This window comes from Elephantulus edwardii, unplaced genomic scaffold (genome assembly GCF_000299155.1).
Source record: "Elephantulus edwardii isolate Elephantulus edwardi_28Jun2011 unplaced genomic scaffold, EleEdw1.0 scaffold00347, whole genome shotgun sequence".
Classification (NCBI taxonomy): Eukaryota; Metazoa; Chordata; class Mammalia; order Macroscelidea; family Macroscelididae; genus Elephantulus; species Elephantulus edwardii.
In genome coordinates, this window is record NW_006400097.1 from 1,097,420 (window position 1) to 1,105,634 (window position 8,215).

Here is an 8,215-nt window from a genome sequence, read left to right on the forward strand (position 1 = left end):
GTGGATGATGCTGGTGCAACAGAAGGGACTGGAGGCTCTGGGAGCCTTGGAATGGAGCATTGGTATTTCCACAGAGGCTTCAGCGCAGTCAGATTTGCGGCCATGGGAGTGGCTAGAGGGGGCAAAGCTGAGGACAAGGAGTGGCTACTTGTTGCCAAGTTTGACTGGCTGTTCAAAGTTATGGATATAAAATTCTTAGAGAAGATTTATCTCTTCTGACTGCCCATCAAGGAGTTTGAGATCACTGACTACTTTCTGAGGATGCCTCTTAATGATGAGTTCTTGAAAAACCATGCTTGTGCAGAAGCAGACACATGCTGGCCAACAGACCAGGTTCAAGGCACTTGTCACCACTGGACACTACAATGGCCATGTTGACTTGGGTGTTAAGGTGCTCCAAAGAGGTAGCTATTGCCATCCATGGGATCATTATCGTGGCCAAGCTCTCTGTCAAAAATCCAAACATATAACATGCCTCCAGAAACCCTATGAACTTTGAGAAATGTCAATATTTGTAGAGGGGCTTCAAGTCTTTTGTTCATAGGGTCACTATGAGTTATGCTTGGCTCAAAGACAATCAACAACATGTCTTGGGTAGGTATACATGCTTAGAAAGGCAGAGTTTCACTGAAAGAGAGGAAGACCTTCAGCTAGATGGATTAAGACAGTAAATACAGCAGTGGGTTCAAGTATGTCAGAGATTGTGAGGACAGCACAAGATAATACAGAATTCAGGTCTGTTTTTCATTGGGCTGATGTAAGTTGTACTTGTCTCAGTGGCACTTAACAAAAGCAGTATGAATATGTATATGTGCACATTATTATTGTTGAGTATCATTGAGTCAGAACTGACTCATAACTGATCTTCCAATGTGTTTTGAGGCAGCAAACCACCTTAGAGGAGATTGCTGTTTTTCTTAAGCAAAGTAGCTGGTAGATTTGAACTGTTACCTTCACGTTGGCACTGCAGCTTCTTACATCTAGGCCACCAGATATCTATATATCTATATCTGTAGCTATATCTATCTATTTGTACAGACACACAAACACACGTACATACACATATGTAGGTTACTCTGGTGGTCTAGTGGTAAGAAGCTAAGACACAATTCTTAAGACACGTGGTTCTAATCCACCAACTCCTTCATGGGAGAAGGATGAGCATCTCATCTCATGCAGTTAACTACCTCTGAACACCTCCTGGAGGGTCAACTATGAGTTGGTTTCAACTTGACAGTACATAACAACAACATATACATATCTATCTATTTATCTATCTATCTATCTATCTATCTATCTATCTATCTATATTGAAGAGTACAGCCCTTGACCTTCTGCAATAAGTGCTTCATGTCCTTCTCAGTTCCAGAAAGCAAGGTTGTGTAACTGCACAACGTAGGCTGTTGTTGAGTCTTTCTTTAATTCTGATGCCACATTCCTTTTCACAAAGTCCAGCCTCCAGAATGATTTGTTCTGCATAGAGATTGAAAAAGTATGGAGACCGGATGCGTCCCTTACTCTCTCCTTTCCTAATTTTAAACTGTGCAGATGGTATACCAATTGACATACTTCAGCTAACAGATGCTGCCCTGGACATGCTCAACAAGTTGTGCCAAGAAACCTGGAGAACAACCACTTGGCCAACCGACTGGAAGAGATCTATATTTGTTCCCATCCCAAAGAAAGGTGACCCAACTGAGTGTGGAAACTATAGAACAATCTTATTGATTTCACATGCAAGCAAGATTCTACTGAAGATTATCCAAAAACGACTGGAACAGCACATCAGCAGATAACTGCCAGGAGTCCAGGCTGGGTTTAGAAGGGGTCGTGGTACTAGGGATATTGTAGCTAATGTTAGATGGATCTTAGCCAAAAGCAGGGAGCACCAGAACAATGTCAATATACCAGTATAGTTAAAAAAATAAAAGCAAAGAAAAGAAAAAATCATCATGACCAAGTGAGATTCATAATAGGCAGGTATTCAAGGTTGATTCAATGTAAGGAAGAGTAATAAACATAATTCACCACATTAAAAAATAATAGGAACAATATGATTGTATCAATTAATGCAGAAAAGGCCTTTAATAAGATCCAACACTACTCTTGGTCAAAACACACAATAAAATAGGAATAGAAGGTTATTATCACAACATAGTGAAAAGTATATATACAAAATCAAGAGTCAATATCATTTTTAATGGAGAAAGATTGAAAGCATTCCCCTGGCTAGTGGGACCAGACAGAGATGAGTATTGTCACTTCTATTCAATATTGCTTTGAAAGTACTTCTTGGAGCAATAAGACAATAAATGAAATAAAAGCTATCTAAATTAGCAAAGAAGTGGTAACACTGTCACCATATATAGATGATGTGACAGTGGACAAAGACTCAACAACAAAAACCCTTTTTAGTAAATAAGAGATCTAACTAAAAAGAAAACTTTTTTTCATGGATAAAAAGACTCAACATAGTAAAACTTACAATTCTACCAAAAGCAACCTACAAGTTTAATGTAATCAAAATACAGATACTAAACTCATATTTTAAAGAGATAGGAAAGGCAATTAGAAAGTTTATTTGAATATAAAAGAGATCCTCAATAAGTAATACTCTTCTGAAAAGTAAAAATGATTTGGGAGGCATGGCACTCCCCAATCTCAAAACACTTTACATAAGTGTAGCAACTAAAAAATCATGGTATTGGTAGAATAAAAGATTCACAGAACCGAATTGAGGATCCCAAAATAAACATATCTACCTATGGACATTTATTGAAATTTTGAAACTAATTGGACAAAGGAAACATTGCTAATGCACACATTTCTTGATTTTAAATCATACAGTGTTTTCTTGCCTTGTTTTTAGGACAGTTTCCCATTTCATATGGACAAAATCAGAGATTTTCCATTCTTCTCAATGTTAGCCACAATTTGTTGTCATCCACAAAGTCAAATGCCACTGCAATGTCAATAGACCACATTTAGATGTTTGTCTGGTACTTACTGCTTTCAGCCAAGATCCATTTGTCATTGGCAATGATATCTCAAGTGCCATGGCCTCTTCTAAACCCAGCTTATACTTCTGGAAGTTCTCCATCATGTACTGTTCCAGACATTTTTGGATCTTCAACAAGATTTTGCTTTCTTGTAATATTAGTGATATTGTTCAGTAATTTATACACTCTGTTGGATCACCTCTTATGGGAAACAGAATATTAGAGATTCTGGACTTTATGAAGAAGAATGTGGCATTAGGCTTTGAGAAATACTCATCAACAACTTACATTAGCAGGTGATCCAATCTTGCTTGTCAAATCCAAGGACAACATGGAGCATTTTTCTGCAGAAGGTCAAAGACTCCAGTGTTCAATGTGGATGGCATTACAACATCAAGAAAACAAAAATTGTCACCATTGAGCCAATTGCCAGCGTCATGATAGATGGAGAAGATTTTGAAGTTGTTAGTAATTTTGTCAACACTCTTGACACCAGTCGTCAGGAAATCAAAAGAAGATTTTCATTAGGAAAGTCTGTTGTCAGGGACCTTTCCAGAGTGATAAAGAGTAATGGTTATCAATTTGTAGACTAAGGTGTGCCTGATACAAGCCATGATATTTCTCAATTACTTGCTATGCACCTGAGAGCTGAACGTGACTCAGGATGACAGAAGAAGAATTGATAAAGTTGAGATGTGGTACTGGAGAAGAGTATTAAACAAATTAGAGACTGTCCGTCCTAGAGGCAAGGATTTGATGGTCAAGCCCATGTAATTTGGACATGTTGCCAAAAGGGACCATTCTATTGAGAAAGTCATCATGCTTAGAAGGGTGGAGAATTAACAACGGAAAGGAATACTGTAGATGAGATGGATTGAGACAGTAACTATGGCTATGGAGGGAAGTATGTCAGAGACAGTGTGATTGGTCCAGGATAGGACAGGGCAGTGATATGTTCATAAGGTCACTATGAGTTATAGTCAACTTGACAGCACGTAACAACAACAACAACCTGTGTTCAATTGATATTTGACCAAGAAATAAAATCTATCAAATGGGAAACAATTTCTTCAACAAATGGTGCTACCAAAGTGTACTTCTACTTGCAGAAATCTAAAGCATGATCCATGTTATATCTTACACATAAATGAACTCAAGGTTGATCAGAGCCATAGGGGTAAAATATAAAATCATTATAATTAGAAGAGGGAAAACTGAACTGAACAGAATTTTAAACCTTAATTTAGGACATAAATAGGCTTGCAAAAATAGCAAGAAAAGTACAACTAGTAGAAGATAAATTGGATGAATGAGACCTAAAATTAAGTCCCTGTGTGCTTTAAATACTTTTCCCCCTATTAGAGTGAAATAAAAACTTATATATTGGGGGGCAGGGGGCGAATGGCAATGGCATGACACACAAGAGTGTCATAATGAAATTTTAGAGAATACTACAGAGCCTCCACCAAAGCAAGACTGATGACCCAATTACAAAATAGGCAAAAGACACAAAAAGATCTTTCACAAAGAAAGACATTCAGGTGACCAACAGACACTAAGAGATACCAGAAGCAGTAGTAAAGTTTAATAGGACAGTATACAATAACTGTTGTAATGGATATAAAGGATTGGAATTTTGATGCACTGCTGGTGACACTATAAAATAATACAACCGCTATTGAAGGCAGTTTGATATTGCCTCAAAAAACTCAACAAGAAATGACATATGACCCAGAAATCCCACTCTTAGGAATAATCCCCATGGAAAATAGAACTGAGGCATGATCAGAGATATGTACAGCTATGTTCATACTAGTGTTATTCACAATAGTGAGGGATTCAAAACAGCTCAAATACACATAAAAAACAAATGGACTGAGAAATTGTGGTACATTCACATAATGGAATCCTATGCAGCACAAAGGAGCAACAATTTCGTAAAATAACATGTGAGCATCTACAAAACATTATGCTGAGTGAACTAATTCAGTCTCATAAGGACAAATACTATATATTATAAAAATAAAAGGACTACTTAGATGTTTACACATGTCTGAAAGGGGAAGAGGAAAGAGGCAAAAGGTTGTTAATAATGATGAAAGGGTATATCACTAGAATAGCAGAGAATAGTGGGGAGATGGGGAGAAAAGACCAAATGGGAACTTGAAAAGAAAGGATAAGAAAAAGCATAGGTCAATATTAATCAATTTTATAAAATATAATGTATAGATGTGATTTCATGAAATACAATGTAATTGAAAGACTGTGTGAAGCACAATATATATGGAAGAAAAACAATGTATATAAATGTTGTATGCCAACCACTATAAAATAAAAAAACTACAGTTGAGAATATCAATTTAAAGAAGCTATTATTTAAAATTTTTAATGTAAAAATAAGATTTCTGAACAGGTTTATTTTGAACTTATGTAGTTTGGCAAAATTGTTGAAATAAATAGCTATGAAAGTTTATGAACTGTAACATATTCTTATCTATGTATATAACTGCATAGTTCACAAAGCCCAAATGTAACTTTGCTTCACAAAAAAATTTGCTTTGTGTTTACGAAATTGTTTACACTAATGAACATTTATTTATAGTATCACATAACACTCTAGTACAGCGGTTTAGTATCTCTACTATAATCATGTATGTGAGCAAGTTCTTTGAAATCATTAATTTTTTTTCTAATGAGTGCATGTGAAAAAATGGAAGAATTTTATCAGTAGTGTTAAATATTTACTATTATTTTTACAAGAAATATATAAAAATAATTCCATGTGAAAAATAAATAGAGTAATAAGGAAGGAAAAAGTTAATTTTTAAAAACATAAATTCTGAGAATAACTTAATACCAGGAAAATATTTCATAGCTATTAATTTCAATATCACAAATATATGAAAAACTTCTGGAAGAATTCCTAGAAAAAAAACTTCCCAGGCATTACGTAGAATGAGAAAATCTACATTCAAGAAGCTCAATGAATCCCAAACAGACTAGACCCCAAAAGCAAAACATCAAGATGTATCATAGTCAAATTCTTTAATATAAAAAACATGGATTGAATACTACAGTGTTCTACAGAGTCACCTACAAAGGAGGACAAATTATACTGTTTATTTCTTAGCAGAAACCAATGTAACAAGAAGAGAATAGGGTTATACATACAGAATATAAAATAATTGCCAGTTGAGGATCCTGGATCCAGAAAAGTTGTCCATCAAACATGAAGGAGAAATAAAATCATTTATACCAAAACAGGATCTAAAATAATTTGTGAAAACAAGACCAACTCTACAAGAAGTTTAAGGGAAGTCATTCACACAGATACACTAAAGGAAAGTAGATGCACCATAGTGAACCACAGACAAAACAACAACAACAAAATGTTAGCAATAAAACCTGGCATGTCAATAATCACACTTAATGTGAATGACATAAATGGAGCAATAAAGTGAAAGAGAGCAAGAAATAAAGGGCATCATTATGCTAATAAATCAGGAAAAAGATAAACTAAAAATCATAGACTGAAAAAAAAAACTATAACAAGTAAATTGCACCCACAATAGAGCATGAGAGGCAATACTAAATCTGTGGTAAAATGGTCTTCAGGATGAAAATCACCATAAACAATAGGGAAAGGAACTATATAAGCATTAAAAGAAACATAGATCAAAAAGACATACCCTAGGTCAAAAACTACAAACCAAATCATAGACTTTCAAGATACATAAAGTGATGGTAAACAGACTTGGAGAAAGAAATAAACAGCATCACAAAAGTGGTCAGAGACTTTAGCACTCTCATTGAAAGATAAGTCAACTCACAAGAAACTTAAAATGTAGAAAATCTAAAGTTTACAGTCAGTCAAGTTGACCTTGTGAATTTGTTCAGGGTTTTGCACAAAACCAAAATACAATTTACATTCTTCTCCAATGCACATGGTCCATTCTCCAGAAATGATGACATCTTGATACAAAGCAAGACTCTACAAATTAAAATAAACACACAAAACATTGAAATAATACAAAGTATTTTCTGAGACCACAACAGAAATTAAAGACAAGAGGGTAAAGCTTAAAAAAGCAGACCACATTGAAGCTAAAGAACATCCTGCTAAACATAAGTGAGTTGTTGTTGTTGTTGTTGTTGTTGTTAATTGCTGTCGATTCGCAGGCAACTCATAGCGACCCTATGAAGAAGAGTCCTCAATGCTTCGGTGTCTCTCATCCTCTCTCCAGGTTCATAGGATTTCCGGAGGCAAGCTATTATGGAAGTAGATGCCACTCCTCCTTCCAAGCTTAAATGCTTTGTAGGAGAAATAAAAAAAAATGAATTAAAAATTTCCTTGAAACAAATGATAATGAATATAGAGCAGACCAAAATATTTGGAAAACACCAAAGGCAATCCTCAAGAGACAATTCATGGATTCAGGCAAGCATATCAAAAAGGAAAAAAGAAGCAAAATTAATCACCCAACTGAAGACCTCCATCAAATAAAAAAGAACAACACTTTAACCCCACAGCCTCTAGAAGAAAGGAAATTATAAGGACAAAGCTGAAATCAATAAGATAGAAAAACATTTAAAACCATTAACAAGACCACAAGCTATTTCCACAAAAGGGTTAATAAAATAGACAAAACATTGGCAACCATATGAAGAGAAAAGAAAGAGAAGCCATAAACAATTTTAGTGTGAAATGATAAAAGTGACAGTACAATAGAACCAGATGAAATTAAACCAGAACAGTATGACAAATTTGAAAACCTAGAAGAAATAGACAAATTCCTTGAAACTCACAACCTGCTCAGATTGACAGGATCAGACACAGAACACTTGAACAGACTCATAAAAAAATAATAATAAAAATATAGCATAATATAAAAAAGATTCTCCCATAAATAAAGGTTTAGCTTGAGTGTCTTCACAACTTAATTTTATCAAACATAAAGAGAAGAGATCTAGCACCAATTCTTTTTAAATTATTTTAAGAAACAGAAAAAGAAAGAACATTCTGAGTCATTCTATGAAGCAATCTTTACCTAATATCAAAGCCAGCCAAAGACAAACAGAAAAGAAAATTATGGACAAATATCTGTCACGAATATGTTTTGCTGTTATGTACAGTCGAGTCATTCACTACTCATTGCATCCCAATGTACAACAACCCTAAACCATGCTCTATCACTTGCCAATCTCACTGTGTCTGG

The 8,215-nt window shown here is 35.0% G+C and overlaps 1 pseudogene; it reads left to right on the forward strand.

Moving 5' to 3' along the window:
• The first annotated feature begins 292 nt into the window (after positions 1–292).
• Positions 293–8,215, forward strand: part of LOC102856723 — a 26,979-nt pseudogene continuing 19,056 nt past the window's right edge.